The 17560-nt window shown below is 31.0% G+C and overlaps 1 long non-coding RNA gene across 1 annotated transcript in view; it reads left to right on the top strand.

Annotated features, from left to right (window-relative positions):
- The first annotated feature begins 460 nt into the window (after window positions 1-460).
- LOC129951119 (uncharacterized) overlaps window positions 461-17560 on the top strand; it is a 105052-nt gene continuing 87952 nt past the window's right edge. Inside the window, exon 1 of the long non-coding RNA XR_008782132.1 lies at window positions 461-1318. This is a non-coding gene — a long non-coding RNA (uncharacterized LOC129951119). The remainder of the gene's footprint in view (window positions 1319-17560) is intronic.

The raw sequence follows: 17560 nt of genomic DNA, 5'->3' as shown, positions 1-17560 counted from the left end.
CAACAGGTTGAAGATACCGACTTCCATCAGATGAATGGAATCTTCTGCTTCGTGTGGCGGCTTACAGCTATAAGCCCCTTCCTCTGCTGTTCATCCAGAAGGTGCACACTTCAAGCAAATCAGCTCACAAAGAGGAAGGCAAAAAGAGAAAGAAGCCATCAGTTCAGAAGTCCATTGAGACCCTCTTGCCCGATGGTAACGCGGCATAATGGACTTTTTGGCCGAAGACGAAGAAAAAAAACGAAGAAAAATATAGCGCACTGACTGAGGTGTAGTGTAGACTATAGACTGTTTTGGTGGCAACGAGCGGAGCGGTGCGGAGGTAGATGTTGGCGTCTTCTGGTTGTAGATCTTGTAGCCACCAGCGCAGAGTAACGAAGTACGCAGCACTTGGTTATTTCTATCAAGCAGCAAGCCACACTCCAAACAGCGAACGGAACGACACTTTCTTGAGGAAAAGACGGTTTAAGTCTTTAAAGTTACAAGAACTCTGATTCAGTTTAAGATTGTCTCTCAAAAGAAAAGGTAGATACTTATAGATGCATTAAGTTGCTTCCCAAAAGATACTTTTTATTCAACTTACAAGTTTTTTTTGGTAACATTATATCCTTCTTAAAAAATACAAAAAGAATAATAACGCCAGGAAAGGAATAAGGAAGTGAGTAGGTTTTTTTTTTGGTACAAGCTTAAGGAAAAAATAAGTTCCTAGTTTGTTTTCTTTGATGCAAAAGATACGTCAACGACAAATATCGCGTATGTAAGATCAATCGAGTGAAGAAAAACAAATTTTCCATTTTTAAGCAGATAGACGTGAAGCGGGTGAAGTGAATTTTAAATCGAGTACCATACTACCAACATCTTCAGCCAGACTTCGACTGTGTTCGAATTCGCTAAGGACGAACGTAACGTCGAACAAGAAAAAATGTCCTGATTCGACTTTTGCCATTATCTTCAGTGTGTGGAATCGATTTCTTGTTTGTTCTCATTTCTTTTTTTTTTAAAAAAGTTCTTTTTGGTGTGTTTATTTTTGTTTCACTCGGGTGAATATTTTCGAAAAGAGTGCGAAGTGAAAAGAAGTGCAGAACAGCACATGCATGGTTTCAAGTGCAATTTTTCTTCAGCACGCACGATTTTATGAATAAAGAATATTGTAATTGAATTCGAGAACGTAAAAGGCAAAGAATAAAAGTGTTCAAAGTGATTTTTTAAGTCTTTTTTTGTTTTTGTTTTTTCGTTGGAGTGTTTACAAAGTACCTGTAAGGAGTTGAAGATTTACAAAGAGTTCCCTTATTTGGATCGCTGGTTTTTGCACAAAGTGGTAAGTTGAGACTTAATTTTTTTGTGTTATTGTTGGTTTTGGTTGGGCTAATGGCTATGGGTTAGGGACTGTCATAAGTTCGTCTTGATTTTAAAAGGAGGAGGAGAATGATTGAATTTATGATGATTGGTTTTATGGGGAAGTGTTAATTATTTCGCTGCGTGATATATGGAATTTGTGTAAGGTATAATTTTATTTTTTAAATCGAAGTAATTGGCTTGATTTTTTTTCTTGATGAAGAATCAAATGATATAAGAAAATCAATCCGATAAGTAAATACCGATGGCAAAGGAGTCAGAAAATGTTCAAATTTAGGAATTGTATTCCTTTGGTAGGTGATTTTAATGGGGTTTATTATTTTGTTCATAACCATTTTTCTAAAGAATATGTATATAGATTTATTATATAAATGCTTTAATAAAATGAATGGATATAAGCTAGGGAAATCAGTTTTGAGAGTATAAACAGGTACCGTTTTCGACAATTCATTTTAAAAGATCGATTAAAAAATATGTTCGAAATACATATGCATATAAGCATAACAAGTATTTAATAGTTAGACCAGATATTGCCTCGATTTATGTCAAAATTCACGTCAAGCTAGCTGAACTTTCTTTATATTTATCTAGAAATAGTTTTTAGAGCGATCAATGAACAGTCAATTGGTCAATTGATTTTACTTTAAATGTTTGCAATTGGACAGCTTAGTAAATATCTTAAAATATTGTGATTTTAATCCCAAATATTGGATGCATGATTTTGTTTATCCATAAAGGATCGGAGCAGTTTTTTTTTTATGTTTTTGAGTATTAAAAACCAGATCAACATTGAATAATTATTTTTAAAATAGACTAAACAATCTGGTTATTTTTTCGGAATCTTTTTATCAGATTTTTTTTTAATTTTTGATTAGAAAAATTATATATTTTTGAGTTTTCGGATTTAAAAGCATAATTGTTATTTAGATGAATGTTGATTAATTCTAAAAAGCTAAGCAATTAATACTTCATTTTAAAATAAGGGCACATTATAAAGCAACATTTTGAACAGAACAATCTTTTAAAGAAATTTATTGAAAACGCTTGGAAATCAGAAATAAACTTAAGACAAAACTTATAAATTCAGTTAACCAGACAAACAAACCAAATATTTTAATGAATTTTAATATTTAAAAGATGATACAAAATATAAACATAAAAGAGACTCAGGTGTGACAGATACTGATAACTTCAAATCCTGTCTGTCGATTTGTCTTGCTTAAAAGTTTGTAGGTTTTGGTGTTGGGTTAAAAAAGTTGGCAGTTAAATTATTCTTAAAAAAATTTAAAATTACCAACAATAATTTTCATATAAGGAACTAGTTTAGTTTGAAAATCTAGTTTTGTTAAACACATTTTTAGTCTAAAACAAATGTTTACCAATTTTAGTAGCATTTCTTAAATTTTTACAAATTGGATGAATGAAATTAGTTTGAGAGATATCAAGAACCAAATTTCAATTTTTACAAAATTTGCCTACTATTTCTTGTAGATTTAATTTTTTTATGAAAAAACGGACTGTTGGACTTTAATAAAAAACTACTGAATATTGAAAACAATAAAAACCCAACGACAACAAAAAACACTAAAACTTGGTAAAAATTTACATACGACTCAAACAGCTTTTAAAAATTAAAAATATTGTCTTCAAACTCTTTTCATTTCACAGAAAATGATTTTTTTTAAATTTTACTGAATGTTTACAACGATATGTTTTAAAAGATGAAAGCAGTTGACAGCCAATATTTTAAAGTTTTGCAAGATGTTTGAGCTGAAAATCAATGTTTACCAACTTTTGTTAAATTTTCATTTAAATTTTTATTTTCAATAGTAAAACTGTCAATTCGATTTTTATCAAAAATTTTACTGAACGTTGACAACAATACTTTTTAAAAGATAAAAGTAGTTTAAATTCAATATCTCAAAGTTTTAAAAAGATATTTGAGGCGAAAATCAATTTATACCAACTTTAATTAATTTTTTTGTTTAGGTTTCTATATTTTGTAAAAAAAATGCCAATTCGATTGTTGTCAAAATTCGAATTACTGTTGAAAACAATATTTCGTATAAGATGAAATAAGTTTAAAGCCAGAATCTCAAGTTTTTGTAAAGATATTTGAGTCGAGTAGTACCCGTGGCATGATGGTTAGTGTGTTGGACTGTTATGCAAGGGGTCTTGGGTTCAATCCCTGCCTGTGCCACCTTAATTTAAAAAAAAAAAAATAATTTTCGCGGGTACTGCCTCTTGCGAGGAATTGACAAATCCTTCAAGAGTAATATTCTTGTCATGAAAAAGTGCTTTCTCAAACTAGCCGTTCGGATTCGGCATAAAAATTGTAGGTCCCCTCCATTCCTGACAACATTACTCGCACACAGGAATGGTTGAGAGTTGTAAGTCACTAGGCCCTGGTTCACGGACTGTTGCGCCACCCCATTTGATTTGATTTTGATTTGAGTCGAAATTCAATTCAATTTTTACCAACTTTTAGTAATGTTTTTTTAGGATTATATTTTTTATAAAAAAAAAACTGTCAAATCGTTTTTTCTCAAAATTGTCAATTTTCAAAAACATTATTCTTCGTTGCACAATATTGTTTTGGAGATGAAATCATATCTTAGTCGTGAAATTTTCGAGGTGACAATTTTTTGTTCATTTAATTGTATTTTTTTTAAATATACTTGTTTAGTATCACGTTAGAATACATGATATTAAAATTAATTCAAGTCAATAGCGTTTCTGGTTCATGAGATATTTAGAGTCAACCAAAATGTGTGCAATTTTTTTAAACTTATATCGTGAAAAAAACCTCCCATGCACTTTTCTTTCTGCATCTTTCTTCCTTATTATCTGTGTAACAAAATTTGTCTTGTTCTTCAGCTATGGACGACGACAAAAACGTAGCGGACGTACGTACACACGCACGCACAGACATTTTTCTAAAAATCTATTATTTCGACTCTAGGGACCTTGAAACGTCGAGTAATGTCAAAATTTTCAATTTGACAAATCGGATCCATTACAATAATTTCCTATGTGGAAACCGTCACATAAGTTTATAAGGTGATACTTTAAATTTTAAAATTGTATTGAATTGATCTTGTATTCCTATTTTCGAATGGATTTTCAAATGAAACATTTAAAATTAAATCTCAAAAACAAAAACATGTGCACGGTTTCTTTAAAAAAATTGTTAAACTTTACTATACTTAATACTCGGCTATAGGAAAACGTATAAACATCAATACTGAAAAAGTTAAAATAAAATCGTAGGTTCTGAAGTTTTAAGTTCTTTAATTTAGAATGTAACTAAGTTTTATAATCTTTTCACTATTTCTTAAATTATAATAAAAAGTTGAAAGTATGTAAAAGGTTTAGTAAATAAATATTACACAGCATTTCTTAACCGAAATCCAAAGTATGTATATATTTACAGCCCTAGATCACAGAAAAAGGAGGGGTTCTAAAAGTCTTTAAACGCACCTTGTTTTTTCTTACAAAACCTTTTAAGTGTAAAGGTGCAGGTAGGTAGAGTATCTTTAAAAAGAAACTAAATATTAAGTGTTTGCTACACTAAAATCAGTGTAAATTGTATGTAATCTACAAATAAAATACCGTTTAGTCTAATTAAAGAAACTTGTTTACAAATGATACTGGGCACCTATTTACAATTGAAAGCAAAGTTAGATATTTTGGTCATGAAAAGAAACACACACCATTTGTTTAATTGGCTTGAAATACAAATTTAAATTGTGCCTCATAAAACAAAACAAAGAAGGAATAGTATTGAGTATAGGGAAACTTCTGAAGAGCCCAACCATTATATCGGGGAGAAAGGCATATGTGAACACTTTTATGCTGGTTTATATTTATTTTCATTTTCATTATTTTAAATCATATTTATTTAAACTAATCTTACAATAGGAAGTCTTCTTAAATAAAAATATAAAACACAGCTAGATTACAAATCTTTTGGTTTCAAGCTACACAGATAGTGTATCAGAGCATAATGGGCATTTTTTAATTATTGTTTCGACAGTAAAAAAAGAACAAAATTATTATTACATAATTAACGTTTTGAAAGAAATGATTTGAACTTTTTAAAATCTTAAAAAATCAATTTTCAAATTTTACCCAATTTAAAAAAAACTTAGTTAGTCACTTGACTGCAACAATTTGACAAAAATCACAAAAATTACCCTCACAAATTCAATATTGTCAAATTTTGTATTTGATTATCAAAAAATAGTTTTCTATTACTAATTTGAATAACTCAAAAATAGTTTTCAAAAGGCAGCAGTTTCAATATTATACTTATGACCTTTTTTAAGTAAAGTAATTTTTGAAGAGAAAATTTTTTTGAAAAAATCTAATTCATAACTTAAACATAGTCACTAATTGACTTCTGTTTTAACAACAATAATATGAACACTTCTGAACAAAAAATAGAGGGTAGGGAGGGCCTTGTACTGGAAGCCTCACATTTTGTAAAAAAAACATTCAATTGAATTTTTCTTACCAAAAGCTAACATCAACATTTTGCTTCAGTTGAAATTAGTTTAAAGTCAATACCTTTATTTTTTCTCAAGTTATTCGGGTCAAAAATAAATGTCTACTAATTTTTAGTATTTTTCTTTAGGTTTTATATTTTTTGCAATAAAAAAAAACTGACAATTTTATTGTCTTCGAAATTTCACCAGATTTTTAAATTATTATTCTTCGTTTCAAGAAATTATAGTTCAGTTAATAAAGGTTTTCAACTAAAACAAATTCCAACAGTTTTGAAACTTGGAACACTTACTAACTGATGTCTGGTGATAAACCAAAACAAAAGTCCCCAAGAATCCGACGTGAGCTCTAGCGGTGGTTAAGAAATCTCGAAAACTATTTGTCGTATCAAAAATTGTTGTTTAACAAAATTAAAGCTTATTAAATTTTATGAAAAAAAGCTTCGAGCAATTTGTTCGTATCACATATAGTTTATTAAATAACTCCAGCGGCAGTGAAGAGAAACATACGTTTTTTTCCGGTTTTTCGGGTTTATCTTGAAAACTATTTGTCACATTGAAAAATAATCCTCTACAAAATTAAATTTCCTAGAGAAATATGATACTAATTTGTTTGTACGTTTTAGTTCGTAAAATAACTCGATCGGCATTCAAGGAAAACAAACATGTGATGATTTTTTCAAACACGTTTTTGACGATTGTGAACTTAGATAAGACGATAATATTCGGCTATTTATTCCTAACATATGGCCCCATGCGGTAAAAAGTGGGTACAAATTTGGGCTCTAAGGTGGTATTTATAATCATTTTCAAAACATAATGGCAAACGCTTTAACATTATGAAAGGTAAATTTTTCTGTACAACATTAAATTATAGGCGATTTATTAGTTCTTAAAAAACACACACCCAAAAAAAACATCCTATATTTAAAAGTAGTTAAGCACGCTTTTTCATACATTTTCGTTCAAAATCGGTCAATAAGGTTCTTTAATTTCCACCATCATTGGTTTCATAGGTGCATAGGTTTTTTTTGTACCTATGTTCAAGTTTGATATTTCAATGAGGCTATCTGTTAGCTATTCATTCATAAATGCCTGGCGGTAAAAGAAACATTCTCGAAACCAAGCACAAAGTACCTACCTGTATCGCACATAAAAAAGAAGTAACTTTTTTGAAAAGAACTCCTTATTCATATGTCAAATAGAACGTTTTCTGTCAAAGACGATATTCAACTCCATCAATAGTCGTTTGAGAGTATAGTTCTTGAAGAATGTGTTACAGCTACTAATTGAAAAGTCCCTTATGCGAACTTCTCTATACATAAAGAACCTCTCTATATCCAACAACCATTACTGAAGTAGTTCTATAGAGATAGGCAGGCATACAGTATAGGTATATGAATCACTCTGACTCTTTTAAGAACTCAACAAGTAGGGTGCGCTAGTTAGAACCCTGTTTGAAAAAATACAAAAAATATCTATCTGCCATCAGATTTGCTAGAGCAAATATTTTCCTTTCTTCGAACAAAACTTGCCAAAGCCATAAAGGTAAATCCAGAATGGTATGGCGCCCGCCCTCCCCTCCTCAAGCTCTCTGGTTGGTGATGTCGCCTGTGTATAGATGTTCTTCTAGATGGGTTAATATTATTCTAAAAGAAATCAAAATGTGCATCAACAAACAGGTGCTGACTCTAGGTAGGTCTAGATTTGTACCTATCTATGAGAAGAGTATATATAGTAACAAGAAAAGCGGGAACGAAATGAGGAAAGGAAAACAGGAGCCAAGCCGGGTTCTGGTTACTGGTTACAGGTTGGTTACTGGTTGGGTTGTTTCAAGTGGACAGAGAGTCTATTAAGAAAAACATAATCACCTGCGCCAAAGGCAGTTACACCATAGAAATGGAAACGGCTATCGTCGGTCGTCTCGTTGGAGTCAGAGTCAGAATCGTCGTCAAGCCAAGCCAAGCCAAACCAAGCCATGCCAAGACGATGTAAACATCATGACACAGCCATCGGGTTCGGGTTTTGTGTTATGTCGAAGTTGTTGTGTCGTTTTATGTGCAAATGCGGATGAGGAGATGTGGATTTGGAGTTGAGAGTCGGGAAAAGGTATGATGCTGGGAACTGGGATTGGGATTGGGTTTGGGTTCGAGAAAAAAAGTGTGGATTTTCGCTTTGAGCTATTTTTCTATCTTTTTTCAAAACGCTTTTTTTTCTTCTTGTTCTTGCTTTGTGATGATATTTCATGTTGCTCATTCCATTTTTCTCCATCATTCTCCTGGCTTCCTCGTTTGTAATCAAGCGAAACAAGTTTCTGGGTCTTTGCACTTGTTCGTCTCATGCTGAGTTGTTTTTGTTGTTGTTGTTGTTGTTGTTTTGGTGTTAATACTTTAAGCAACAGCAACAGCATTCACAAGCCTCAAAGTCTATTTAAGTTCTCTATGAGGTCACATGCTATTAAATTATTTCAAAGGCAATAAGGAAGTTTTCAGATAAGATTAAACAATTGCAGATTGAAAATTTGTGGTTTTAAATTTAAGGGCTTCAAATATTTTATATACGTACACATATTTAATATATATATATATTTTTCATATTAGAAGACGAAGAAGAAATGTATGTACATACATATAAAGGTTAGACAAGAAAAAGAAGACCTATACAAAAGGTATAATATCTTGATTGAAGTTTAATTGAAATTGGGGTAAAACAATGCGGAAATTCAAATTGATTTTACCTTTTAACCCTCTATCAACCATCAATAACACCAAAGGTTCAGGTAGACAGGTAGGTAAAGGTAGGTAAAGCTAACACATGATATGTTGTTGAGTTTTGGACTTGGTATATGATTGCTTTTCTCTGTATCTCGATATTGACGACTTATTGGTTTGTGTCTGTATAATATAGTTTTGTGTTCAAAAATATGTTTGATAAGAATTCCAAGAACTAGGTGTAGCACTATAAATGCAAAAAGATGCATTTTGTTTGGAAAAAAGGAATACATATATGTTTTCGGAAGAAAATTTGAATTGAAATCAAAATCAGTTTCGAAAATCGAACAAATTTTTGATGTAAGTCAGAAAAGGGGGTTATTGGTTTTAAATTCCTTTTGGCGCCATATTGGTCTCAACTTTGTACTTATACATAAATGTACGCATGGAGAAGAACGGGGGCAGGATTGACTACTTAAACTTCAAATACTCTTAGAATTCTAACAAGAGTAAAATGAACCTCCGAGTTCATTTCACAATGATATAAAACCAAACACTTATAATTAACAAAAAGAATAGAATAGTTTCCCGATTGTTGCCCTTTCCCAAAAAGGGTTAAAAATATGATTTTCCGACGAAAATCGTTGTTTAATTCAAGTTTCCCTAAAACGCCAACAAAAAATATGATTTTTCGAACAAAATGATTGTATATTATTTAATTATTATTATTGTTACTATTCCTTCATTTCATTAAAAAAAATTGCTTACAATCTTCAAGAAAATAACATTTGCTTTAATAAAATAAATATTTTGTAGCTTTGCATTAGATTTCTTGTTTTAAAAATAATATAATTTTTTGTTTTACATTCGCTCAAACAGAAAAAATAAATGATATTTTGATAACTATTGGTTTTTGCCTTTTAATTTACGCATTTGTAAAATCATATTATAAATTGTCTTAGAAATTTGTAAATTAATAATTTTAGGAGAACAAAGTTTAAAAAAAAATAAAGGGGTGAAAAGCTTCATCGATAATTTAAAGCATGGTTACAGAATATGAAGAGATTTGTCCACCCAACAGATCCGTTCATTACAGCAAACATTTGTTCGCTAGAGAGGAAACTATGTTAAAAAGCCTTCGAATTTCTTGTAGTATCGGACAAATAGCTATGAAATGGTAAATATCGTCACGCTCATTTCTGTTACAATAATTGGAATGGAGAGGTAGATCGGACCGATGCGGAATATAATTCAAGTTCAATATTTTAACCCTTGTTCTGAAAATTGTACCTATAGCTCTTTTAGAAAGTCTATTATTGAAATAATTTGTCGCATTAGTATTTAAAGAGTGGCTTAGATTTCTATATATTTCTCTTGTTGACGATGATGATGCTCTATTTAGGTGTTGAAGATATCCATTTTCATAAACTTTTGCGATAACATTCGAAAAGATATCTTGCCAGTTATCTATGTTAAACTAATTCAGTTCAAGAAAAACATTAAGCAATCATCCATTCTTTAAATGGCGCAAAAGAACCTTAATGACAAAAATATGTGAGGATTCGAACTTGGTTTACTCATCACTCTTGTTAAAAAATCTGCCTGCAATTTCCAATTTTTAACATAAAGCGGCGCAATGCCAGACTCAACATGAATTGCATAGGTTCTAGTCAAATTAGGTTACCGAAATAATCTTTTGAAAAAGAGGCGTTGTAACATCTCAAATTCTTCAAAATAGGTGTGACCAAAAACTTGAATACCGTAAGACAAGCAAGTGTTAATGGTTGCTCTTAAAACTCGGTATTTAGATCCTACGTCTATGTTTTTGTTTATTGAAGCCATCGTTAGCAGACATCAACACTCCTTGATATTTGAATTACTGTACTGTTTCAATAGGTTTGTTGTTAAGGAACCACCTTTCTTTTCTCAACCTTTTACAACTCCGTGCCTCAAATATCATTATCTTTCTTTTTTCTGAGTTTATTTTAAGGTCCCAGATATTGCAGTACGTTTGGAACTTATTGATTTGTAGCTGGAGAGAAGATGGGTTATCTGCTAGTATAACCTAGTCATCGACGTAAAGAAGCACTTTTATGCGAATATCAGATAAAACAAGCTCCATCGGGTAAATTATCTAAAATATCATCAATGTAGAGAGCGATCAAGATTGGGCTGAGGATACATCCTTGGGGAACACCTGCAGTCGTTTGAAACCAATTTGAAACTTTGGCTGTATCCTAAAGTGTAGCATAAGTCTTACATACAAAATTTTCGTAGATATTTAGAAACTTTCTAGATATAGGGTATCAAATGCAGCTCTTAAGTCGATAAGGCAACGATACATCTTCTTTTTTCTTTGGATAAATTTGTTAGCAATACTCGATAAAGCAAAACTATGGTCAATCGTTGAAAAACCTTCACGAAACCCAGCTTGAAACATACTTAAGCGATTGTTTGATTCTACTGAATTCACGAGTCTTTTGTATAAGATTCTAGCAAATACTTTTCTAATGGAGTTTAACATTGAAATACCTCTGTTATTCTCAGGTAAGCTAGCATTAGTTTTCCTTAATATTGAAAATATAACAGATTTAAAAGCTCGTGGGAACGTAAACAGAATCGTACAATTTATTGTAAAAAGAAAGAAGATTGATTGAAAAATAATTGCATAATTCAAATTTCTCCAAGACAGTAAGTCCGAAACGACAACGAGGTGGATGTTCGAGCGATTTCAGTTGCTGTGTCTATTGGACATTTTTTTACTGAATAATCCGAGATCTTTGTCCAGAGTTCTCCTTCCTCCAAAAATCGCTATGCATATAGGTTAAAAATGACTCACTTTGAAAATAAGTTTTTAATATTTCCATCAACTCTTTCCCTTAAGGTTTCGAGTAGGCAACAGCTGTCCGTGTAAAATAGAGCTACGATTTAAAAAGATACCACAAATAATCCAAGCACTGTTATTTTCGTAGATCTCGTGTAAACTTTGATCTTCACAAATGAAATTTTTGAAATCTCCATTGCAAGACCTTCCATGAGCTTTGTTATTGAATGTATTTTTTCAAACTTAAGAAACCAAAAAATCTATTTACCTTGATACTCTAATCAAAAAGAATTTCAAAATCTTTGTTCTCACAAAAAAAAACATTATGCCATTTCCGAAAGACTTCGTATGTCTTTTTTTTTTGTAAAGTGGCCTGACACCTGATTCATAATTGATAGATGAATCAAGCTTCTTCTTACTTAAGGTTCCATTAAATTCTTTTCACAATTTTGCATTAGTTCAATTAAAAAAATGTCTCATTCAACAGAGACATCGCATATCTTTGGATTTTTAACACTAAGATACTTTAATATATGTAACTTGTTGGAATATATATTTTCTGCGCGCCATCAGTATTGCAATAAGTAGGTGTAACAGAAGGTATATGTACATATACCTAAGGTAGGCAACTATAATGTCAAAATTGGTTGCATTGTAAGGAAAAGGTGTAATATCTTTACCCGGCTTACCATCTGCCACTTACTAGTTTACCACCCTCAAACTTAATAAGCTGTCGAGCATTATTCAATCATTTATAATTATGTGTGCATTCACTTTACCGAATAAGATGCTGCTTGAGTAAATGGGAGCATACCAAGAGCCTTCTAGGTAGATAGGTTAGGTATACAGAAGTATTCACTGTAACGGCACCAAGAAGCAAAAACAATGGCGGCGCGGTGTCGTCGTTGTCGTCATTATGGCGTTGGCGGGCGCTGCACCGTTCATCGTTTGAAGTACTTCATAAGTCATCGAGGTATTCCATGTTACAGTGAGTGCAAAAGATTCTCCATCTCTATCTCCATCTTCAAGCAGTAAAATGCAGTAACTCTTCAGCTTTCAACAGTCGAAGACGAAAACGAAGATGAAGCGGTAAATGACGGTGATGTTGTATACAAGATGAGAACATTAATTATTTGTTTTGTTTACCTTCTTTGACGAACCAAAGATATGGTAGGCAGGAACAGAGGTCTATTATACTTATCTATCTATCTTTCATCCATCACTTTGGTGCGCTGCGCCATTGTACAGATATTTGTGTGTGCATTTGTGTTTTGCCATATCTATAAAAGTATCTAAGAGTCGAGTACTATGCGCTAACCGTATTACTGCATAAATGTAGGTTGTGCAATAATTATGGATCACTTAATCTTTGCGGTAGCGAAAAAGCAAAGCAGCTCTTCGAAAAGGAATTTTGATTAATTGCTATGCGCCTTTAACAACTATGATTCAATAGTAGGTATGTAGGTAGGTAAGGAGTCTTTTATTTTTTCTACGCTTGGATATACCTTCCCTATACCTAAACTAGTTGTAGCGGTGATTTTGCTTCTGCTATTCTGCAGCAAACTCATCTCATTGACCAAGATTTATATACTTTGACCTCATTTATTAGAGAAGACGAAGAAGTAAGAAAAAAAAATATAAATCAGTCTTTTAGATACTTTGAGATAGTCACGTTTACTTTTTTGAGTAAGTATCTTCTAGATATCTATTGAAAGAAAAAATCTTGTCTCGTAGATTTATAGATTTTTGTGTTCAAAATAAATTTGCCCATTTAGGTAGTTCTTTTTTTCTTTCGTTGGTATTGGTAATGATGTCAATGTTGAAATTTTAGTATAATCCTACCTGTTGTTATAGAATATAAAAACCGTCTGTCAATTTAGAGAAAAGAATCATAATCCTTTGTTGTACGTGACATGGAAAATATTTAAAATACAAAACAAAATATTCCAAGAATGAGTATACGCCACAGTGAACGAAAAACAAACAAAGAAAATAAACTCACTGTGGATGGAAATATATTACTACAAGATACGAGATGATGGGCAAAAAGGTAAAGAAGAGGTTGCTGCTGATAAAAATTTAAGGTAGTTGCGGCTAAAATTCAGTATTTAAAATAAGTCAGAATTCTGTTTACCAAATTTGCCAAAAAGAGGTTTTATTTTGAATAGCGGGCTATTTGAGCAGATGCTACTTTGAAAGGCATCGTTTTTTGACATTCGAGAAGTAAAAACTACGCCGTTAATAAAAATGAAACCACATACTCTTTAAAAACAAATTTGAATTGTTAGAATTCATTAAAAATGTGGGGACATTTTTGCAAGACTAAAGAACTTTTTTTTTCGTAGAAAAAGTACTCAAGCGTGCAGTATTGACAAAAACAATATTGATTTTTGAGAGAATATCAAAATGTCCTTCGGTGAGAAGGATGAGACGTTGTCGCACAGGTCGTGTATTGTCATTCTTGTTTTGTCTAGGCTTTAGCATTCATGGAGGAAGTGTATGAGCTGATATCCAATCTGATAATGTTGAAGCACAATGAGTTATGACCCGGATACATATCATTATGGATAATTGAAACCTGCCACACTCAAAAGGTATTTTGTTTTTCCTTTGGGAATATTTGCCCTTGTGACAATTTGAGAATGGCAAAAAAGGTGCTTTGGTGCTTCAGAAGATGCTTTGAAAGACTCTGCAGTACTTAGAGTGCTTTTTTGAACTTTTCGGGACTGTTCTGTAAATAAAATCGATACATGATTTGTTATTATGATGGTGTTTTAATTCCATATTTAAAAAGTAGGGTTTTTGTAAGGGAAACTAGGTTTAAACCTATTTAAAGCTTTTAATATCCTGTTTGAGTTGCTTGAGACGTGGTGCACTTTTGGACACAAATTCTTTCACGAATATATCAAGTGGGAGGAATTTCTCCGAGGCATCAGTTGGTGTGGTTGTCATGGCACTAGTAGTACTTATTTTATGCTAGTCTCAGAATTTTTGTCATATTTTTAAGATTCGTGTGTCAATATTGGCCTTACAATGGCATAATGTTATTTGGGGCTTTTATTAAACCTCGTGTTTTTAAATTTCAAAATGAAACTGCTTCCTTGAAACACTGTTCATAAATCTTCTCTTTTGTCAAAAAAGCAATATTATTTAATATTTTTATTTATTTCTAATACACAAAACGTTTATTTTTTAGTTTCAATAGTTTTCACATTTTTTCAGTACCATTTTTCGACAGTTTTTAAAAGCAATATTTTCAAAATGTTAAGCTAGAATATCTTAAATATGGTAAAATTAATTTTAAGTAATTTCTTTCTGCGTTAAAATTCGTACAAGTTTGTTTTTTGGAAATAACGGTAGGAACTAATGAACTAAACGGTTAAAGGGTTTTCTGCTGCTAATTTAATTAAATTATTTTGGAGTTATTGTAATAAAACTTGTCGTGTGACTTAATTTGATTTTTTTTGCTTGATTGTTAAGTTCGACGAATAGCAGCCCAATTAAAACATTAATTTTCTAACTGAGTGTCAAATGTGAAATACCTATTGAGAATGCATCCTTTAAATATAAACAACACCTGCTTTGTTTTTAATGATTATTTGAATAAATTTAATTAAAAAATTCATATGATTCCATCGAGCAACAACTTCGTTCGTTTTTTGTCATTGGCGCAATAAATTCGAGTTAAAAGATTATTTTTTTATAAATAATTTCAGCTAAGCTAACGCAAAACAAAATACATTTTATAATAGATTCCACCCCCACCCATTTGTCCATTATTAGAATATTATATTGTTGTCTAGAATTAAAAAAAAAATATAGAAGTAAAATATTCTAAAATCACCATCGTTTGACCCAATCGTGCATTTTATTATTTTATTAACCGGCATCAGCTGCCAGACCACAATATTTGCATCCAAAAATGTATATACGTATATATTTATCTACTTTATATACGTATTGGCAATTTAGATATATAAAGAGTACAAAATGCCATTTATTTAGTCCCATTTGTGTTCTCATAAATTCTAGATTGTGGTTATCAAAAATGTGTGGTCTATTTGATAAATTGATTATAGATAGAAAAAGTTTAAAAGAAAATTTATCTGCATTTTGAAATAAAATGCCATCTATGTATGTTCATATATTCTATATTATGTTCTACATTTGCCCTCTTATAGCATTTTAAAAGAGTGTATATGTATATGTATATGTGTGTCACATAAATTTGTGTGTAATTCAATACATAAAGCTCAAATGGCTGTAATTAGAAGTACATTATCAAATACCAATTTGTTTTTTTATTTTTTTGTGAAAAATAGGCCATAAGTTCAAAAACATAATACCCGTGTTTTTTTGGCATTCCATAAATAGTATAGTAGAAAATTCCCAAAAAAAACCATCGGCAGCAGTGATATTTTTGGATTTAAAAATTGGTACAAGTGAAAGAAGACCTGTCAGAATATTAATAAACAAAACACAAATAGAAGAAAGTTTTGTAAAAATCAAAAGTTAAAATTAATTTCAGAAAAAAAAAAACTAACTAAAACTAATAAAATGGACAAAGAATAAATGTCAAAAAAAACACCTGGAAGTTGAGATTCTATAAAAAAAGTTTAGTTAACAATTGCTTCAAGGAGGGGGTTTGTTCGTAGACTACTACATTCAATTCTTCGTCAGTTCTTTTTATACCTGAATCGAGTTGAAATGAGCTTAAATTTGTAAAGAAAATCCTTTGTAGCTTATTCTTATATGGTGGCGCACTGTTCAGTTCTTCATTGTTTAACACGAATCAAACTACTTCATTTCCACATCATAAGAAACATCGAAACACCATTTGCATTTTAGAAAATGCTGTCAAACTTAATCATTTTTAAATTCTATTGTTCGGTGGGGACACCAAAAAGACTAATTAATTCTAAACTGAGACAAAACTTTGGTGGAAACATAGCAAAACTTGATTATCTTTTCTATCGTATTCTCTTGCAAAATAAGCCCAGTTAGTCTATTTTTACTAACAATACTAAATAATATCAACAGTAACACATTGATTTTTTTTCCCCAATGGAAAACACATGATTCCAAATGCACAGCTACTCAACGAACACAGCCATTGAGATACAAATGCAATATCAATCGTACAAACATTTGAGAACGGACATACATATGTAAAATCCATTCGAGACTCGTGTAAATGTCAAACATACATCCGTAGTTAGATTGTACTTTAACTTTTATCGGTAGTATTCATACTGCAGATATTGTTTTTGTAATTCGTGTAAAATCCTACCTTACTATTGATAGATTTTCCAACAAAACACCGGTAATGACAAACTACTTTAATTTAAGGAAAAGAGTGAAATATTATTTCTGATGATGCTGAATTTTATTTCATCATTTTTCTATAAGATCACGTTTTCTTAAATGTTCCTATTTGAAAATGTCAACTAAATAAAAAAATATGTTTTTAAGGCTAGGCTAAGGTAAGATAGTTCTTAAAAAAGTATGTTACGATGTTTTCACAAAGTACACGTTCTTGTCTTCTAAATATAGTTTAAGTTTTTTTTAGTGTATCACTTAGTTTTGGAAATTTCTCATTAGTTATAACATGATTAATGAGTCTTTATTTGACACTATCTGAATCTTTGAAAAACCTTAATTGTAATTTTTGTATGGTTTTGAATAATTGATCTTAGAATTAATTTTAAATGTTTATTCTGAATCTAGATAGCAGTTGTATGTGCTCAAACTTATCTGTTTTAACACTCGTTTTGTTCAATATATTCCATACACTTGCTCTTATACCGTTTTGCGTTTTGCTGCTAAAAACATTTAAAGCATAAACGCTCAGGGTTTTTCTCAAAACTAATATATAGCAGGTGAAGGCTTACAACATATGAGGTTTATTGTAAAATAAATAAGAGACTGTACATTTTTAAAAGGAATGTTGAAATAAAGGATTGAAAATAAATATGTAAATTTAAATAACCCCAAAAAGCTTCATACAAATGTGTCTAATTATTAAAGGTAGTATCTAAAAACCTTGACATAAGAAATTGATTTTGAAAGATTCAAACTAATCCACCAAAACTTTTCTTGCGAGCTTCTAACCTTTTTGATCGGTTTTATGGAATAAATGTTCTTTTGAAGTCTGAAATACATTT

The sequence above is a fragment of the Eupeodes corollae genome, chromosome 3 (genome assembly GCF_945859685.1).
Source record: "Eupeodes corollae chromosome 3, idEupCoro1.1, whole genome shotgun sequence".
NCBI lineage: Eukaryota > Metazoa > Arthropoda > Insecta > Diptera > Syrphidae > Eupeodes > Eupeodes corollae.
Note: the sequence above shows the minus strand (reverse complement) of the source record. Positions and strands in the feature narration are given on the sequence as shown.